Raw genomic sequence first — 20740 nt, forward strand, 5'->3', positions numbered from 1 at the left:
CTCAGCTATGTCCAGAAAATTCTGGACGTATGTCAGCCCTGGTATTACATCATTCAGAACCTGTACAGATTAGGGAGCACGTTTAAGTAAAAACAAATCCTTTTACAGTAATATAAATTAACAGCAACCAGTTGTTATTTCCTTGTTATAAAACATACACAATGAAAATGGGTCCATCCAGCTTTCCTGTCCTGAAGAAAGGAGTTTTCCTGTTGAGAAAGTTGACTGTGGCAAGGGGCAACCCTGGTGTTGTGAAGTAGCCGTTCTCTTTTTGGCAACGGCCTGATTCACAACACCAGCTGCTGCACCGAGCCATATGTTTTAGATCTCTCTTCTTTGTGCTCTAGGACTTAGGGCTCGTTGGTTATCTTCCTTCCTGCCCACACCTACAAAGCAGAAGTCAAAGATATGTCAGATGTTAACAAGAGCCAGCTAGCTTTCCCACTATCTCCTTTTAAGTATTATAAACTATAGAAAATTTCCCCAAATAAGACCACTCGCTTGATGCAGTGTTAATAATCTTCCCCTAAAACAAATTTAGTGAAGCCAAACTAATTATATGAGGCTGCCTTTGCATTGTTTATTTGGTGTCTGATTTTCTGGCCTACCATACCAAGTAGTTTGAAGGATATTCCAAAGATATCATGTGCAAAATGCTCAAATGCATGTAAGGAACGCATAAAAAATATATGCGTAAGATTACCAGTGTCGCATCAGTATAAACAATTGTTCCAGAATAAGTGTGTACCACCCTCTATTTTAACATTCACAATCACCTGCACAGATTGACATCCTCACTTCATATGAGTGCAGCAAAGTGTTGGGGAAGATCCACTCCTTTTGCTAAATTTAACCACTCTGATTTTGAGTGTAACAAGCTGGTTAAGATGCATTTATCACACTAATCGGTGTTAAATTCTCTTGGGTATTCTGAGGATCACTGATGCTATAAGGCAAATATCTTTTTTTTGGGTGAGGGGGGGTCTGTTCAGTGCAGAAACACTGTAAAAACCCTGGGGTTTTCAGAATTCCAACTCACTAAAGAGTGTTCATCTAAAGTGGGAAACCACCCGGTGGCGTAGCGTGGGGGGTGCAGGGGGGGCCGGCTGCACCGGGCGCAACATCTGGGGGTTAGGGGGCGCAAATCCACGGGTTAGGGGGCGCAAATTACTTGCCTTGCCCCGGGTGCTGACAACCCACGCTACGCCACTGAAACCACCCCATTCCCTCTAGCACCCACATGGACAATCCAAGACCTGAATACACAGCACTAGTCAGCTGGGGAAGGTGGGAGGCATGATGGGACATTTAAAGAAGCTCACGCTGAGATGGTGGAGAGGGAATGTGAATGAGTGTGATAAAGGCTGTGTTTCTTTTTATATGAGTGAGCTGGGGTGGGGCTGGGTGAGCTGGGAGACCAGAGGCCTTGCAGAGTGTGCTAGTGCTGTAATGAAGACAAGACTTGGGCTACTTCAACGTCCTCTTGGAAAGCTCACCAATGAAACATGCAAATTGAGCGTGCCAAATTTGCATATTTATAATTGACAATTACGCTGGCCAGGTTTTTGAGGCTGAGATACGGACAGCGCTAACAGAGCCGTCCACCTGTTGCCTAAATGCTGCTGAATGATAAAACCCAACCCTGCTAATGAAGTAAGGAATGAATAGCAAACACCCCCATTGGCATGCACATTATTGCTCATATAAAAAAAGTAATCAGAAATTTGGCTGCACTGAGTTAGCTGACAATGCAAGGGAGCTCTTGAGCTTATTTTTACACCGGTGGAGCAAAGCTGCATTTCCAAAGCTGAGGAGTATATAAACCACAGAAAATCAATTCCCACTTTCTCTGACTCCACCCCACCTCCAATCTTATGTCCATACTTTTTTAAAAATGCAAATCTGCGGGTTTTGGTTAAAAGGACAAATGTATGTTATGTCTGGCCTGCTGACTTTATATACTGTAAAATGAAATGGCTGCAACTGGGGAAGCAAAAGGATAATGCAATCCTGTACAGTGGTACCTCGGGTTACATACGCTTCAGGTTACACACTCCGCTAACCCAGAAATAGTGCTTCAGGTTAAGAACTTTGCTTCAGGATAAGAACAGAAATCGGGCTTTGGCAGCGCGGCAACAGCAGGAGGCCCCATTAGCTAAAGTGGTGCTTCAGGTTAAGAACAGTTTCAGGTTAAGAACGGACCTCCGGAACAAATTAAGTACTTAACCTGAGGTACCACTGTATAAGTATGGTAGGAAGTAAGTCCCACTAGCTTACTCCCAGGTAAGTGGACAAAGGATTGTAGCCTGAATTTAACTGTGTGTGTTTTGTTTGCAGTTTTATTTGCGATGCTTTTTTCTTGAGAGAAAAGTCATTTGTTAAGAAAATGCTTCCTAGAAAATCAAGTAACCCTGAAAAAAAATAGCACATTTTATTTTACTAGTATTTTGCTCTCACCCAGAAAAAGAAATGATTTGGAAAACAAATTTACATGTGCATTGGCTAGAACAGTCATTGAAAGGAAATGGCTGCTTCTGAGTTGCTTGTGTGGTACCGGCTATTTTTTTTGTTGGCTTTTCGACACTGCACAAGATTGACTGCACCAAAGAAGTTTGGCAGGATTAATCTGCAGAAGATAGAAAGACGACTGAATTAATAGGCTGTTACCAAAGAAGGCGACTCTATTTGCATGAAATATTAATAGCACTAATAAACTTCTGGCAGATGAATTCCAGAGCATATGGATGGCATTTGTAGCCACGATCGCTCCAGAAAATGAAAACCAGAGAATAGGTGACGGGGTATCGTTCACCACGACAAATTACAATTAAATTGTTAGATGGTTTGAGAGTTGCAAGCCTATGAATTGGCTGGGGCCTGTTTGGACATTTCTCCCACCTAAAGGGATTCTGCTTCAGAAGAGAGTGAGCATGTGCAGGTCTTCCCATCCTCTTCATGGTGGAAAAAGGGAAACTTCTGAATGGGAGATCCTGTGGTTAAAATATCGCTCAAATTTACCTGCTCCTCCTTCCTTGTGATGGAAGAATTAAGGGGGGGGGGAGTATGCAGAGTGTGAAGACAAAAGACATGGATTTGCAAACTTCCAAATCAAACAGATCCATTTTTCAAGGAGTTTCAATTTCCTGTCCACTAAGCCGCCTTGTTGAGACGTCAAGCTAAATCATAGGTCGCCAAGCTTTTTGCAATATGGGCACATTTGCAGAAATACAGTGGGCACAAGTCATAAAATAGCTGCTATGGGGTATGTGTGTGTCATAACTCAAAATGGCTGCCACAAACGAGTAGAAAAAAAAATACAGGACTATAGGATGGTGTGGGCAGGCTCCCCCATCCCCACTCCACAATAAATGGAAAAAGGTTGCCTATATTATCCATGGCTGTGCTTACTCCATTCTGTTCTGAATGGAAGGGAGGCTGGGAGTCATCCAGTGAAATGTGGGCATGTTTTAAGGGGATGTTTTCGGTGTAGCAGAGATTAAGCCAGTGCAAACAGGAGCTGAGCAGGAAGAGCAAGCACCCTCTCGTGCACTGTTGATGTTTGAGGGGATATTTATTGAGATCCTTCAGAAGTGCCAGAGGGTACTGCCAGGCACCCTGGCACTTGCCATGTTGGTGACCATAGTTTAGCATGTGGATTGGAGAACCTGTGGTCTCCAGATGTTGCTGGACTCCAACCAGGTCAGGGGTTGATTCAAGCTGTGATCCAGCAACAACTGGAAGGCCACAAGTTCATCAACATTGGTTGTGGGTGACACAAATGACCCAGGCAATTCTTGGCCTCCTCAATGCAGCCTCAAGGACTGAAGTTAATGCTAACATTAGTTGTGAAACAAGTAAAATTGAAAGTGCACAGATGGAGGGTTGCAGTGTGTGAGTTTACCTAGGCTCCTTCACATCATACTAAATGATTTTTAGCAAGACATCTAAACGCGGTTAGTGACACATTCCAGATTTGCTGCTGTCAGATGGGAAGTGTAAGGGACGCTAAAGCATGTACAGTGGTACTTCAGTTTTCGAACACAATCCACTCTGGAAGACCGCTCGACTTTTGAAACGTTTGGAAACTGAAGCAGTTACTTCCGAGTTTTTGGCATTCGAAAACCGAAACGTTCGACTTCCGAGACATTTGAAAACCGAGGTACCACTGTACAAGCTTGGTACTGGTTACCTAGATTGGTTTGAGACAAATGGGTGGTTTGGACACAATTGTCTGGATTTGATTCAATTGCAATTCTCTCTCTCTTTCTTCCAAAGCAAACAAAGAGTCTAACTGAAACCGGAGGAAGGCAGCATAACAGGCAGCTAGGTATATGATAAATTTATCTTGAATTTGTATAGATAGATAATCATAACCAGCAACTTCATTACCCAAATAAGGCTCAGTTCTGCACTAATAGTTCACTCTGGATTTCGAGAGGTAGAAAAAGGTGCCAAAGGCAAAATTCCTTGAAAATTAAAATTAATTTCTCCCTGCCTCGTCTAAAACATAAATATATTCACCACCCTAGGTAGTATGCTGTATCCAAGCAACCTAACTGTGGCCAGTCTTTGGAATAGATGAGGCTTTTCACCAAAAATTCATCATGACAGTCCGTACAGTGAGTGAAGAGTGATTTGCATCGGTCCCCGTTAGCCTTACAATTTGAGCAGCATTTTTTTTTAGCCTAAGTAAACAAGTAATTCCTCCCCAAGCCAAATGTCACAATTAACCTACCCTTTTATTTCCCCCCCCCCAAAAAAAACCTTAGTGCCTCATGAAATATGTACTACCCTTTGAGCAATGTCTGTCACATTTGTTTGGTCAAGTATCTCTCATCCTAGTCATTTTTGCTGCAGCTCCTTTTAATTTTCCTGCCTGATAATACGCGTGTATAAGAGGCATACTCAGAGTACCCCCACTTGACCCAAAATACAGCGTACTGCTGGTACAAATATATCCTTACTATTTTATAAGGAACAGCCATTTACCAAAACAGAGCAGAAAAGTTATCAGCCTTATTCGTATGCACACAAATACTTTATTTCTTTGGTAACAGTGGCCATTTAATTCTGGCCCCTCTTGTCTGTGATATCTTTATCCTCCACAGGTTAATCCTGCCAAATTTCTTAGCTACAGTGTATGTCACACAGTGTATAATATCCAACAATGCAATTTTGCTAATCCTGTTTTATGAGCTTTGTGGCCCTGTCTGGTCAATCCAACAGTCGTTAAAAATCTCATGGAAGGTTTTTGGCAAGATCTCTTTTTCCTACGTAGCTTGAATTAAGTGGTTTAAGAGCCAAACATTGTACTTGAACATCTGCCAATGTCCTTCAGACACAGAATGTCAAGATACTTAATTAAATAGGCCTCCAAACTCTTTCAGACACCCCACCTTATCCAGTCAGCTCCAACATACTAAGTAGAAGTGTGTTTATATATATATATATATATATATATATATATATATCTGTTCAATCTTTTTCAGTGCATTCTCCACACAATACAAACGGTCAAGTCGCGGCACATTCATGGCCCATTATCTTAGAAACAGATTAAAAACAAACATGTAAAGACGGTCTCATTAACAGTCCTTTTGTTGTCTTGTTTACCATTTAGTGGACTCATTACCATTAATTATTAGCAGAGGAAACGAGCAACACAGGAATGTTATTCTTTCCAGGCAAAATTTACATGTGTAAAGAAAGAAGCAAAGATACAGAATATCCGGGTTCTGTGCCATATCTCCATCCAGTTTCCTGAACAAACTGCACAAATCTTCAACCACGGCCACAACTAAAAGGACAGGGTGATTCATAATGAAGTATACAGTTTCCATTCACTATAAATGGAAACGGTATACTTCATTATGAATCACCCTGTATAGATCCGCTGCATGGAAGTGGGCAGGGGGGCAGCTGCCCCCCTAAATCAAGTAAATAAATAAACATACTTAACTATAAGTAAAAATAATCAGAGTATTTGTAATTGAAATGCTCACTGAGGTCACTTGGATCTGGCGCATTCTAGCAGTGCAACTGGCAACCAGCTGATCAGCAGGCATGGCTTCCACAAACTGACCAACTGGGTCGCAGGTAGCTCAGTTTTGGAACAGGATAGGTGGGTCTCCTACTCCCCCCCCCCCCAATAAATCCTGGCTTCACCCATGATCTGCCTGGACTGTCAACTTACCTGCAAAGGCCCTTCTCTGTGTGCCCCCACCAAAGGAGTGGGTGCAGCCATGAGGGAGCGGGCCCCATCTGCAGAATGCCCTCTTCAAGAAGGCTAGCTGGCCCCCACATTGTGACATTTTCACCGCCAGATTAAGACATTTTTATTTTCCCAGTCTATTCAGCTTTCAGGGACACGGGTGGTGCTGTGGTCTAAACCACTGAGCCTAGGGCTTGCCGATTGGAAGGTTGGCAGTTCAAATCCCTACGACGGGGTGAGCTACCATTGCTCTGTGCCAGCTCCTGCCAACCTAGCACTTCAAAAGCACCTCAAAGTGCAAGTTGATAAATAGGTACCACTCTGGTGGGAAGGTAAACGACATTTCCGTGCGCTGCTCAGTCATGCTGGCCACATGACCCAGAAAAACTGTCTGCGGACATACGCTGGCTCCCTCGGCCTGTAAAGCGAGATGAGCGCCGCAACCCCAGAGTCGTTCGCGACTGGACTTAACTGTCAGGGGTCTTTTACCTTTACCTTTATTCAGCTTTCTGGTGCTTTTAGCGTTCTTCACACTAGTGTTTCTTTTTTTTATTGCTGGCTTTATTCTGATGCTCTTTTAACTGTTCTTAAGATTTTACGTCTATGCCTTTTTTATGGATTTAACTTTCCTTTGAGAATCGTCCAGAGTACCTTTCGCAGTATAGAAAAGGTGCAAATGAACACATAAAAACATTGGTGTTCAGATGCTAGTTGCCACACCAACCATTTCTGAATGCGAAACACTAAACAGAGGAAGTGCCTCTTCCTCCTTCTCCAGTGTGACCTTATGTCATGGACTAATAAACTGCCTGTATATTTAAATTATACTTAAATAATAATAAATAAGTCAGGTTTTCCAGGCACAATAGTAGTGTTGTGTACACACACACTCACACACACACACACACACCAAGCTACATTTTCATAATGTTACCTTATCCTGGGTGTAAACTAGTGCAGAAAAACTGGATTGATTGAATGGTTCATAAATTGCAGTTGAAACTGTGAACTGTAAATGGCATGTTACCTCCCCTATGGCAGGATGTTGGCACAGGATACTGCAGCTGATAGCACTCTCTCTCAAATCCAGGCAATGAATTTCACATTATTTCATCTTGTTAAGAAATATACCTCCTTTAAATATCCTCATTTTTTTTTTTTAACTCAGCCGATAATTTAAACTGGCAGAACAGAGGCATAGAAAGGTTTTAATTTGTTTAACAGCGGAAGTACTATTCTCTTCCCCACTTTTATACGGTTGGATATTCTTTGTGGAGGTTTATATTGACAGACTAAGAAATACTGATCTATTTTGGGCTTTGATGATGCCTATTTTCTTTCCTATCCCCTATTTTTTTAATAATAATAATAATAATAATAATAATATTTTGAGGAATTTTAGTAACAAGTGGGTGACTTGTTCAGTAAAGTTTTTGATGCAGCCTATTGTCAATTATTATCCTGCTCAGTTCCTACGAGTCAGAATGTAGAGCCCTATTTCCATATCTCATCAATCTTCACATTCTCTCTGTGAGGATCAGCCATTTCTAAGCTCACCACCCACCCCTGCTTTGTTTGCTTAATGCAAATTGTACACCCTCTGATCACTGGTTCCTACTCAAGATGGCTAGATTACCTGCAGTATCAAAGGCAGTCATGCCTCTGAATGCCAGTTGCTGGGGACATGAGGGGGGGGAGTGGTTTCTGCAGATTTTTCCATGCTCTGAGAAAAGACGGAAGAAGCAGGATTGCAATGATTGTATGACAGCAACCTGTGGATGCTCTATACAAGTGAGTGAACAAAGGCAAGTGAATAAGTGAGTGAACAACTGCACATCAAATGCTGTGAAAACACCCCTTGTCCAACATATTCTTAATTGGGATGCAGAATTATTTAAAAAAATCACCTCGGAATTTAGCATCCAACTGCAATGTGAATCATGCAACAACTTAAGCATTGGCTTGATGGATCTGAAGGATCTCTGTGAAGACCAGCACTCTTGACTCCCACAGTCAGTTGCTTCTAGGAAGCTTGTAAACAGGACGGGTTAGGCACAGTCTAGCCCATGGGTAGGCAAACTTAGGCCTGGGGGCCGGATCTGGCCCAAACGCTTTCTAAATCCGGCCCGCAGACAGCCCGGGAATCAGCGTGTTTTTACATGAGTAGAATGTGTCCTTTTATATAAAATGCATCTCTGGGTTATTTGTGGGGGATAGGAATTTGTTCATTTCCCCCCCTTCAAAATATAGTCCGGCCCTCCACAAGGTCTGAGGGACAGTGGACCGGCCCCCTGCTGAAAAAGTTTGCTGACCCCTGGTAGCCTCTAAACTTAAGATCTTCTGTTCTTAGCCACAATGGCTAATGACTATTGTAGACACAACTTCCTTGAAGTATGTTGGAATCTGGGTGTCCTTCATTCTATTATCTGAGTCAAGATTTTCCACCGAATTACTGAAAATATATAGAGATTTTTGCTAAAGCAACTTACAGTGGAATAATAGTAACAGTTGTTGCTATTATTCAGGGTACAAATCATTCAAAATATCCGTATTCTCTTTCCTAAGAGGAAACACAGGGGATGAGTGCCACCACCCACAAGGATTGTGGCCCAAACAGGGCCACTGAGAAACAAGAGGGAAATACCAGAATGCTTGTGATAATTTACAAGGGCTGCAGAAATGCAACAAATCTAACCGGCGTGGGAAGACTCCTCCCAAAATAGCCTAATCAGGACTGAGCATGTTCAGCAGTCCCAGAATGGAGAGTGATAGCTGGAAAAGAAAAGAAAATGGGAAGGGAACAGTTGGCTAGAAAATGAGTGCTCTGTTTAGAAGGAAGCACACTCTGCAAGAGTTTCAGGTCCCACTTGTCATTTCTGTACTATAAAATACCAGAGGGGGTGGAGAAAGGTTAAAACGGGCATTTTCTCTTGCATTCTTTCACTACCTGAAAGAGCAATGCCATGAACTGACCAAGCCCATCCATGCACCCATTGAATCATTGGTATTTACTGCCTGGTATAAAAGGAGAAAATGAGTTCTGCCTTTGTCTGCTGCTTCTCAGCCACAGACGGCTAGTTTCAGACAGCGGATCAATGCACCATTCTTCGGGCGCCAAGGGAGTCTGATATAAGGAAACTTACGTAGAGGCTCCACAAAGTGACAACCGCCTCAAGCTGTCAGATCAAGTCCTCCTCCTCCTTGTCGCCCTGCGTCTAAATGGCCGTCATAAAATACGTTGCATTTGCCTGCCAGCCAGCCATATTGGTTTTGCATGCACTCTCTGCTAATTATAATGAGGAATAATTAAGCTATTTGCTAAATTAGCAGTTCTCGCCCTATAGCCTTGTGGCTGGGCAGAGGTCCACGGAGAGGGTTTGCCACGCTACCTTGGTGAGAACTTGTGCTGACAGAACAGTCCATTCGTCTTTGCGTCTTTAGACAGCTGTGCTTACCTAGCAGAATGTAAACATCTTTGAACTTTGCTTACTGGATAAAATGAAGCATTAGTTTCCTCCTGCATTTCCTCCTGCAAGATCAATCATATATGTAGGCTAGACACAGCATCCCTGTGTTTGTAATTAATCTCGTAAAGGCAGAACATCTCTGGATCGATTGCTTGCTATATTTGTCTGCAGCCTTCGAGAGGAAAAAGGGAATCGAGGGAAAGATATAAGCAGTGAGAATAATAATCATTTCTGATCTGGATATGAAACACGCATGTAGGCAATCTATACTATAGACATACAAAACAGGAATATGCCATTGTGTCAGCTGATTCATTGCTGGAGTTGTCATTTAATAAAAAAAATTAAGCTTCTAGTTCTCATATGGGAAGTTGGGATTATTTCTAGGTATGCCAATGGAGATAAACTGATCACAGAAAGGTTAAAGGTTTTGCCTTGATATACTCTGCAAATGACATGCAATAGGGTTTTGAGCTGGAAAGTTCTTGATTTGTTTTTGCCTTGTGCTACTAAATTTCAAACCAAATAATCTGAATTACTGTAAACATCCACGAATAGAAGAGCCTGTAGATAAAACATTTGCTTTTCAAATCTGTAAGGAATCAAACCCAGTTTTGTGCAAGGATTATTATGCTGTACAAATATTTAAAATTTGCCATTTGTGGGGGAAATGCCTGAAAATTAAGAGAAAGAAAAGGGAACCTTGTAGAAAATGTGGCTTGTTTTGCTTTCTGTTAATGTTCTTTCCTTATGATACTTGGTGGCAGTAAAGAAAGTGGACAAGATGTCGATTATTAGGGTAAAGTTGAACAATTTTACAAATATGAAGGGAATACTTGGACAATCGTATTCAAGAATTACAGGATGTACAACTGTTCATGAGCCGCTTCAGGCTATGCATATATTTATGAATATACAATCCTTCTTTTGAAATGGCACTATGCTGTTCGATTCACAAGAGAGTTACAATAAATGCTTAATGCTGAAATGAATTCAGTGATCCCCTCCTCCGTGAATTAAACGGCAGAAAGACTCAAAACTGTTTTAACTCATCAGAATATAGAGATCAGACTCTCACAATGCAACTCTATAAATGTCTACTCAGAAGTAAGTCCAATAGAGCTCAATGGAGCTTACTCCCTGGGCACAGGACTGCTACTGCAGTCTCTTCCCCACAAATCAACTCTTGAGTGCACTTTTCACTGCAGAATTCACACAGAAAAAGACTGCACTGTAAGTCTATTTGATATCATAATGTGCCTGGTCGCAAATAACCTCCCCAAATTTCAGCCACTTATTATTTTTAGGTTTTCTTTCTGTATACCAAAAGCATATTGGGCAGCAAGCATCCCCCCAAATTCCAACCAAATTATTTTATTTGGGAGGGTGGTTTTTTCTTTTATTTTTTCTATTTACCTCTTGCAATTTGTTGGAGCAAAGTTTTTCCAACAAAAGTGATCCAAAGAAGCAGGTGTAAGTGCCCAATCATAATTTTCTTTCTGAAAACCCAAAATGCTTTTTTTTTATAGATCCCTGCACACTTGGGGCACATTTTTTTTTAAACCCACCCCCCAAGGTGGAAACTTTTACAAGCAAAAGCTGATCCAGGGAAGCGAATTAAGTTCCCTTCTTCTAACACGACTTTTGTTTTGGGACACTTAACTACTAACATAATACACTGGAATTTGATTTGGTATAGTAACTCCTCATCCCAAAATTTCCAGGGTGTTTTTTTTTTGGGGGGGGGGTTGGCAGTCAATTTTGAAAGCTTGGTGCTAACGTTTGGTGCTAAAGGGCTGATTCTCACAATGGGCTTTCTCTAGACTTTCTTCCATGCTGTCTTAGGAATGCTGAGTTTCCATTAGATTTTTGGATGTTACTGTAACTCCAGTACTGACCTATGCAGTGTCTTCTGAAAAGCTCATCTGGCTATGTACTATGAAAGGCAACAATTCATGGCTTTCACACAATCAGCTGAACACACATTAGCCTGAATTAAAATCAACAGTGCTCATATATTAGAAAGTTATAGTCCGATATTTCCATCATATCAGATACTTCAACACAAATTATGTTTTCTTTTGATCATATTGCTACTTTGGGAAAGTGAAGTATGCTATATTGAGGATGGTAATATTCAAACAGCTTTAAAATGTTAATATATAGTTTTTAGTTGTTGTTTTATTCAAGCCCAGTGCTTTTTTTTTCATTAAAAATGTTTAGGGGTACTTTCATTTTGACTCAAGAAAATCACCATTTTATAGTTCAAATTGAGAAAAATAAATACAGTAAATGGATAAAAGTACAAAGATTCACAAAATGCTTAGGGATATGCGTACCCCTGCACTCCCCCAGAAAAAAACACTGATCAAGCCTATATTCAACTTACTTCAGCATATAATACACTTAGGATTTTTATGAAAATGGATTTTTAACTGAATAATATTAGCCAATCACCCAACAGTACGAAACCATTATATGCTTGCATAAGCTATAAAATGCAAATATTCAGAACATGAATTTTCACCATTATTCTTAAATGAAAGACTAGAAGATTTTAAAATGGCCACCCACACAAAACATTATCAATTTATTTTGCACAATCTGCACATGGATGAACATAGGAAACATCCTTTGAGCAGCAATACTTGTTCCCTTCGGAAAATGCATGGATTTTTTTTTTAATGCCATTGTTTCCAAAGCATATGCTAAAGACAACTAGATTTGGGCCATCTTTGTTGGAGAAAATACTTGCAGAACCCTAATAGCGAGTCTGGCTGGTATCTTAAAAAAATAAAAAAAAAAGTCAATGGCCTTTCTGCCTCTTCATTGTTCAGAGAAATTACTAACTAAATCAAGGGACAAACCACTGGTCTGAATCTTTCTGCATCTATTAATCAGTTCCCTGTGCAGCAGCCTCCTTGTGTCTGGGTACAATCAGACGACAGAGGTGCTGTCTCCGGACTGTTCACGCAGACACATAAGCTGAAATGACAGACTGTTCTAGAATATCATTAAGAAGCCTGTTCCAGGGCTCTTTCTGTCCCCTCAGTGGCGCAGAGAAATGGGTCACTTTGAGCAAATAAATACCCTTAAATCTAGCTTTTTCTACGGCATCACTAGGAGGGGAGGGAAAACCTTTGGAATGTCTTTGTGCAGATTTCATAAAGTTTGATCTCTGCATTCTTATAAAAGTCTCCTTGCTGTCTGTTGTCAGTTGCTTCCTGTCTGTGTAAAGGGAAAGGGGGAGAAGGGATTTATTTTTTGCCCATACAGTGGTACCTCGGGTTACATACACTTCAGGTTACATACACTTCAGGTTACAGACTCCGCTAACCCATAAATAGTGCTTCAGGTTAAGAACTTTGCTTCAGGATAAGAACAGGGCTCCGGCGGCGCGGTGGCAGTGGGAGGCCCCATTAGCTAAAGTGGTGCTTCAAGTTAAGAACAGTTTCAGGTTAAGTATGGACCTCTGGAATGAATTAAGTACCTAACCTGAGGTACCACTGTACCTGTAGGACTAAGGTTAAAAAAGGTAAAGGACCCCTGGATGGCTAAGTCCATTCAAAAGTGACTACGGGGTGTGGCCCTCATTTCACTTTTCAGGCCGAGGGAGCAGGTGTTTGTCCACAGACAGCTTTCTGGGTCATGGGGCCAGCATGACTAAACTGTTTCTGGTGCAGCTGAGACCCATAAAACAAAATGCAATTTACAGTACTTCTGAATAGACAGTATTGCAGTGAAATTTAAATGTCCGCACCAGACAAGAAAAGGACTTCAAAGGGTGCCTCCAGACCAGGGGTCAGCAAACTTTTTTATCAGGGGGCTGGTCCACTGTCCCTCAGACCTTGTGGGGGGGCGGATTATATTTTGGGAAAAAAGAACAAATTCCTATGCCCCACAAATAACCCAGAGATGCATTTTAAATAAAAGGACACATTCTACTCATGTAAAAACACGCTGATTACCGGACCGTCCGTGGGCCGGATTGAGAAGGCGATTGGGCTGGATCCGGGCCCCAGGCCTTAGTTTGCCTACCCATGCTCCAGACTGTCATTATTTTCCAGGAAAGATTCAAGCTCAAAGTAGAAATTTTGGTTTGCACCATCGAAATGGACCAAAGCACTTTATCATTCTAGCACAGTGTGTCCCCAAATTGGGTCTCCAGCTGGTTTTGGACTACAATTCTCATCATTCCTCACCACTGGTCTTGCTAGCAAGGGATGGTGGGAGTTGTAGTCCAAAAACAGCTGTAGACCCAACTTAGGGAAACGCTGCTCCAGCCCGACAAATCTACTTTAAAAAAACCCCAAAACCTTTCACAATTAGGAAAGTGGCAAGGACATGCACTGAAAAGTATGGGATGAACAAATGAGGAATAAGATGACATATAAACACCCTGCAAGCCAATCAAGATAAATGCTCATTGTCATATAACTAACTTCCTCTCAAACAAATTGAGTGAATGCTCAAGGGACGTAGCCTAACCTCTGTGTTAAGCATGGTGCAATAAATGAATGTTCCATAAACTGGTTGTCTGGAGGAGCCCAGAGATGATGGCCTAGTCTGTGTGTCTCATCAAACCTACTTAAGAACAAACTAGGGTTTAATGTGAATGCACAGTGTGTTGGTGCCACTGAAAGGTTCTCACTCTACTCCTCCTCAGCTCAAATTGCTGCTGCACCCTGGATGAAACAAGCTAGAGTATGGATAGTCCTATGTCTGAAACTGGGCTCATGGTTTCTTCCCCAAAACAAATCACAAGTCCAAATTCAGATGACACAACAAGCCTGATTTTGGCATGTTTTGTCTTATGGCGTGGCAGCAGGAGTGAAGGAGCAGTACACCCAGGGAACTTTTGACTGATAATGCAGCAGCAGACCAGAAACAGAGCATGATGTGCATTAAAACCACACCGAGAAAGTTTAGGTAAAGGCAAAGGTATCCCTGACTGTTAGGTCCAGTCGTGGACGACTCTGGGGTTTTGTGCTCATCTCGCTTTAAAGGCAGAGGGAGCTGGTGTTTGTCCGCAGACAGCTTCCGGGTCATGTGGCCAGCATGACTAAGCCGCTTCTGGCGAACCAGAGCAGCGCATGGAAACGCCGTTTACCTTCCTGCCGGACTAGTACCTATTTATCTACTTGCACTTTGACAGGCTTTCGAACTGCTAGGTGAGCAGAAGCTGGGACTGAACAACGAGAGCTCACCCCGTCACGGGGATTTGAACCGCCAACCTTCTGATTGACAAGCCCTAGGCTCTGTGGTTTAGACCACAGTGCCACCCTTGTTCCCTGAGAAAGTTTAGTGAACATTAAATGCAACTGATAAAATCTTGCCATTGATTAACTCAATTCACACTACATAAATACACATCATACGTAATCAGGAGTCAATGGGAATCTGGTCAGCTCACTCAAGGCATACAAAAGAAAATTTTTAAAAATCAAGTGTTATCAGTACCACTGGGACTCATATAACAATCAGTATTGCTCAGCAAGCTGTAAAAGAAGAGAGCAATAATTCTGCATCACAGCTGTGTGTAATCTGCACAATAATACAGGTGCACATGCAGATACGTGCTTCCTTACTGCTGCCCCAAATTCCAAGTAAAGGTAAACCAAATTATGTGCAAGAAAAACGGGATTCAGTGAACTACATTAAAATATTGACATTTGCCACAAAGATGACAAGGTCTGGTAAGAGCCAATTTCACTACGAGTGTTTGTTCCAAGATGCATGCTTTAGCAGGGTTTTAGGGGAAATGCTGCAAGAGTCTACTCCTCTCCCACCCACCCGCATGTCGTCCTGTTTTTAGCTAGTGAGACTGGAGTCATGGGAGTCCACAGAGAACTGGCCCACTATTTCTAGTGGGCCGTGTGACAAGCAGTGGTGGTTCTTAGCCTCTGAGGAACGTACGTTTCAGATCTGCCCCTCCATTTCCCCTCAATTATTTTATGAAATATGATCTGAGTTAGATACCTGTTTCTGATGCTTCCTTTTGGCTTTGAGTTGACTTGCCACTCCAGAGGTGGTTTTAGGGTGGTACAACTGGTGTGGTTGCACTGAGCACAGCGGTGCAGGGAGCGCTAAATCAATGGTGTAAAACAGAATGCCAGAGGCGGGAGTGCCTAATTTTAGTGTTGCACAGGGTGCCACTGACATTTGAGAGCCCAAAGTCCACCACTGCCCAACTCCAGCAGCTACACTAAGATTGTTATCTTGCCCAGCAAAACAATGTATGTCCTTTTTAATAATAAGAATAATAAGACTAATAATACCCTGTCCATCTGGCTGGATTGCCCCAGCCACTCTTTGAAACAAAGCAAAACAAAACACTTTTGCCTGAGAGATTTGGGCTTTCACATATTCAGCTATGAGAGCCGTTGGTAAATGAAAAGAAGCTGGTCATCTCTGAATTCTATTCCAACCCCAGCTGAGTGATGCACGCATCTGTCTAGTTGTTAAGTGCAAGATTTAGGGATAAACCAGGTTTAAATCAGTGGTGTGTTCTTTGGCTAATGAAAGAACTTCCAATGCAATTCCTTTGGAATTCATTTTAAAACAAAACTGCAAATTCGACCATCAAGTTGTTGATGATTCTTGATGAAACACAGTTGTCATTTTAAAGAAATCACATCCAAACCACCGAAGTGTGCAAATGTGAGGTCTGCTGTGTGGGTCCACTTACAATGGAGCATCTGGAAGTTGAAGCTTGCAGGGAGCATGTTTTTATGTTTCCAGAGTAATTAACAATAAACTGTTGTTTTATCTTCTTGTCTCTAGCTTTGGGTTACGGTTCATTTTCCATCTTGTTTGCCCTTAGTGGTGAGCGGTGCAATCCAAGGACAATAAACATTATATTAGATGCCACAAACAACAAAACAATTGCGGGGGCTTTGCCATTGACTGCGCTGAGTTCTCTCCTTGTTCACAAGCATCTGTAAGTGCAGATATGCTGGGGTGCATAAAAGCAAAAATAATAATATTTCCTCCATTTAAAAAATAAATAATAATAATAATGACTCTGCTAGTTTCCCACCCCCATGATAAAATATACTAATTTAAATTTACGGGAATGAAACTGAGTTGGCGTTAATTGCAGAAATGGTTTTCGTTTTGTTTTTTTCACAGCACAACTGACAGTAATTTCCCCACCAAGGCAACTTCACAATTTTACATTCTGGGCAGTGCATGTGGGTTTATTACCATTTTATCCCCATAAAAACCTTACAAGATAGCTTGGGAGTTAGCCAGTTGTGCAAGGCCACCCATAGCTAAGTTAACATTTGAACCCAAGACTCTCTATCTACCAAACCACAGCTGGCTATATAACACTTTAATATGCGCAGCTCTTGCCAATGGTGGATGCAGTCCAGGAACACTGTGTGAGAGACCACTATATGTACAGGCTTCCTTGAAGTTCCCACTATTGCCACACCTGTTGCTGAAGAGGCAAGCCACGTTTCAAACTGAAAAGCAGCTTGCCTCCTCAGTCGTGTAAATGGCATTGGTGGTGATTTCTCTTCCCCAACAAATGGCTTTGTTGTAGTTTTCTCTTCCCCAACAAATGGCTTCAGTGGATTGGGAAAAGGCTATAGCTCTGTAATAGAGCATGCAGAAAATCCTGGGGTTCAATCTCCAGGACCAATGCTCTGAATAAGGCAGCTTTCTGGGATTTCAGTCATTGTCTATACAAATTAAAAAGGACAACCCTGGCTCTTGATGATAGTGGCTTGAAAGCGGCCGCAATATCCCTGTCTTTAAATAATTTGTCATCAGAGGGAATCTGCCTTGGGGAGGTGTGTTTGCAGCCCTCTCTCTACCAGTCACCGAGATAAGATATGAGCTTCCTTTGAAAAGATAAGAGTCATAAAGCATTCTGGAGAGAGAATGGGTGCTTAGCTAATAGATGCGCATAATTGCTAGGTAACAGTATTCCTTGATGGGGAATTTTGACAGCCAGTTTTGAGTGGCATCACAAAAGACACGCAATGTGTTCAATGCCTGTACTCATTTCCTTGGAATCCTCCACAATATCAGCTGTAATTAAAGAGAGAGAGAGAGAAGTTCCCAAATATTTCAAGATCTCAAGCAGGCATTTTTGTGGCATTGTGTCAGAGAAGTGTATAGGCGTTAAGAGCAAGTGTTGATATTTCCCCTTTGTTCCAGCTACCATGCTGTAAGGAGCTGAGAATGAATTGCATGGGAGTTAAAGAGAACGCGGGTTGAGGGTGGGGAGAGAAACACACTGTGGTCTGGAGGGAAGGGGGGAAGCTGTAATTACCTTCGTATGTACAGGAAGGTATTAGAGAAATGAATGGGAGATTGGCATGCTAAAAGCCAATTTACGCTCCCCACCCAATGAGGCAAAGGGAAGCAAAGATGCTATAAGAGACCAGCTGGCAAGGGCAGCATTCTAAAAAGGCAGGAACGCTGTTTCAAAGGCCACATAACGTTCTATGGCCAAATGGTTAGTTTTATTCTTTCTGTTTTATCTTAGAAATAATTGTAGCGTCTTCCCTTTGTATTAGGCCACCAACCGTCCATCTTTAATTTCCACAAGTGCATGCAAATTAGGAGTTCATGTTTTTCAAGTTGACAGCGTGCATATCAATTTTTTGAAACCCAGCTACAGCTGGGGGGAGGGGGGCAGTGTGCGGGGAAGAGGCAGGGTGCACTTGGGAGCGAAATGCGTGTGTGACCCGGTCCAAGTTGCACAGTTTTATAATTATCGAAGCTGAAAAAGAATATGCTGTTTGAGTTGGTTATAAAACACAAATCTGGAAGAGAAAACATGTCTCAACGTTCAGAAGTCCTTTCTGTGTTCTTTTTTGGGAACCTCAGCTCAATCACAGTTTACTTTAACTATTTGCATTAAAGGTACATATCAACTTTTAAAAATTTTGTCTTAGCTATTTGGGGAGACTCTTGAGTTCAGATGGCGAGAGGAGGACATGTGTCCTTGGCTTTGACCCAGATATTCCAATTGCTTCCTGATTATCCTGTAGACCCATCTATGCATCACCTATGAAGAGTCTGAATGGGTCACTTTAGAGTGATGTGCATACAAAGCTCAATTTGAGCCACAAAGTGGCAGAGTTTAGGTCAGGACTATTTTGATTTCAAATGTATGAAGTATGCGGAAAGAGGGTGCTCTGTGCATGTGCGAAATGTAATTTCCTTAAGTCACACAGTAACCACAGTTGCCTCCATACCTCTTTGAGGAGGGAGCAAAGATTCTAAGAGTGTGACATTTCTAGATAAGCATGGCCTTAGCACCTTTCATATTCAGAAATGTGAGCCCTCTAGATGCAGATCTGAGAAATCTGCGATTTTGATTCCTTTTAAGCCAATGGAGTCACTGGGTGCCATCTTTTGTGTAGGTCCATCTCAATTCCTCAACTGTAGTTGTAACCAACACTTGCCCTCTCGTCTCAGGTCTACCTGGCTACACTGCTAAGATGATCTGGAGAAAGCTACTGTCCTTGAACCCTCTAGATGTTGCTAAACCACAACTCCCATCTCAGCAAGCATGGCCAAAGCTTCCCCATATCTGGTCTAGACCAACCTTCTCTGTCTTGGTGCCCTCCAGCTGATCTGGACTTCAACTCTCAATGTCCCTATTGGTTATGCTGGCAGAGGCTGATGGGGTTTGTAGTCCAAAACAGCTGGAGAGCATCAGCTTCAATGAGACTGCTTTAGATAAGTGATGTATCCCACTTTTAGCTTCGGAAGTGTACAGCTGTGTGGGAGTGATTTGCTCATGGCTTCCCATGGCTGAAGGGGGTTGAAATGAAGACCAAGTCCAACGTTATATGAACCACATACTACTGACACTTATTCTGCAATCTGGTATCCACTTACCTAGAACTAAACCCTGCTGAACTCAGGTATGCATCAAACTGAACTGTAACAAAGCAGCATGCTTTATCACTGCACAAAATGTTTTATAACATTAATTTTTACAAAACTAACTTGGCAATTCCAAATGTCTCAATCACAAGAGAGAGAAAATCAGAATAGCCGGCAGCATTTTCAGTACAGTAATAACTTGTTTTTTTCTAGGCTTTCATATTCATTACAAAGAGACTATGAGTATATATAACTGTGATGCGCGTGCGCACACACATACACATACACTGCAGTGCTGCAATATTCTGATGGTTTTAATAAGCTAAACCTAATAAAGGGGATATACTATACTCAGTACAAATGTCAGGTTAAGTTAAATCAAAACACCAAGCAAAGTTCTGGATGCAAATAATGGCTGGCAGGGATAATAAAGGAAGATGACTTAATTTCTGTATTTTGGGTGGTTTGGAAGGAAGACATGCAAAAGGTGGTAATTATTTGCTATGCAATTAATTTGCTTAAATTAGCTGTGTGGTGCATTTTGGTCAACTGCCTCAGCTGGTCGTAGACAACATATTCCAGTGATCTGACAAGGGAATGCACTTTTCTAAAAATAAAAAATAAAAATCCTCAGGAAACTTGGCTCCATTTAATTTCAGGTCATATCCTACTACAGTGGTACCTCTGGTTACGTACTTAATTCGTTCCGGAGGTACATTCTTAACCTGAAACTGTTCTTAACCTGAAGCACCACTTTAGCTAATGGGGCCTCCTGCTGCTACCGTGCCACCGGAGCACGATTTCTGTTCTCATCCTGAAGCAAAGTTCTTAACCCGAGGTACTATTTCTGGGTTAGCGGAGTCTGTAACCTGAAGCGTATTTAACCAGAAGCATATGTAACCCGAGGTACCACTGTACAGAAATTTCATGCTGATTTGAAAGGAAAATCCGAGCATATTCAGCAGATCCTTAAAAGTTGCACTAACTGTCAGACTTGTTGAATCTCAGGCATGTCACACACACAAACACACAGCAGGGGTTTTAGTTCCAGGCAAAGTTATGACAGCTAGCCAGAGTGGTTGAATGGCAACTCAAGCATCCTGAATAAGCAGAATCCGGAATTTTTGTTCAGTAAATCAGCCTGCCCCCCCCGCCCCCCCCCGGTTTAAAAGACAAATGTCACACAATATACTCGAAACAGTTAGGGCTA

The 20740-nt window shown here is 41.9% G+C and overlaps 1 long non-coding RNA gene across 8 annotated transcripts in view; it reads right to left on the reverse strand.

The window, feature by feature from the left end:
* Window positions 1-113: 113 nt before the first annotated feature.
* LOC307199535 overlaps window positions 114-20740 on the reverse strand; it is a 99250-nt gene continuing 78623 nt past the window's right edge. For 3 of the 8 annotated variants that reach the window (XR_013832006.1, XR_013832007.1, XR_013832009.1), the window contains one exon: window positions 114-386. This is a non-coding gene — a long non-coding RNA (uncharacterized lncRNA). Of the gene's footprint in view, window positions 387-2491; window positions 2627-7650; window positions 7935-9701; window positions 9851-19542; window positions 19612-20740 lie in introns of those variants that run through there. The other 5 variants (XR_013832004.1, XR_013832005.1, XR_013832008.1 and 2 more) reach the window with 5 other exon arrangements.

The sequence above is a fragment of the Podarcis cretensis genome, assembly GCF_951804945.1.
Source record: "Podarcis cretensis genome assembly, chromosome: 12".
In the NCBI taxonomy this organism is placed as follows: Eukaryota; Metazoa; Chordata; class Lepidosauria; order Squamata; family Lacertidae; genus Podarcis; species Podarcis cretensis.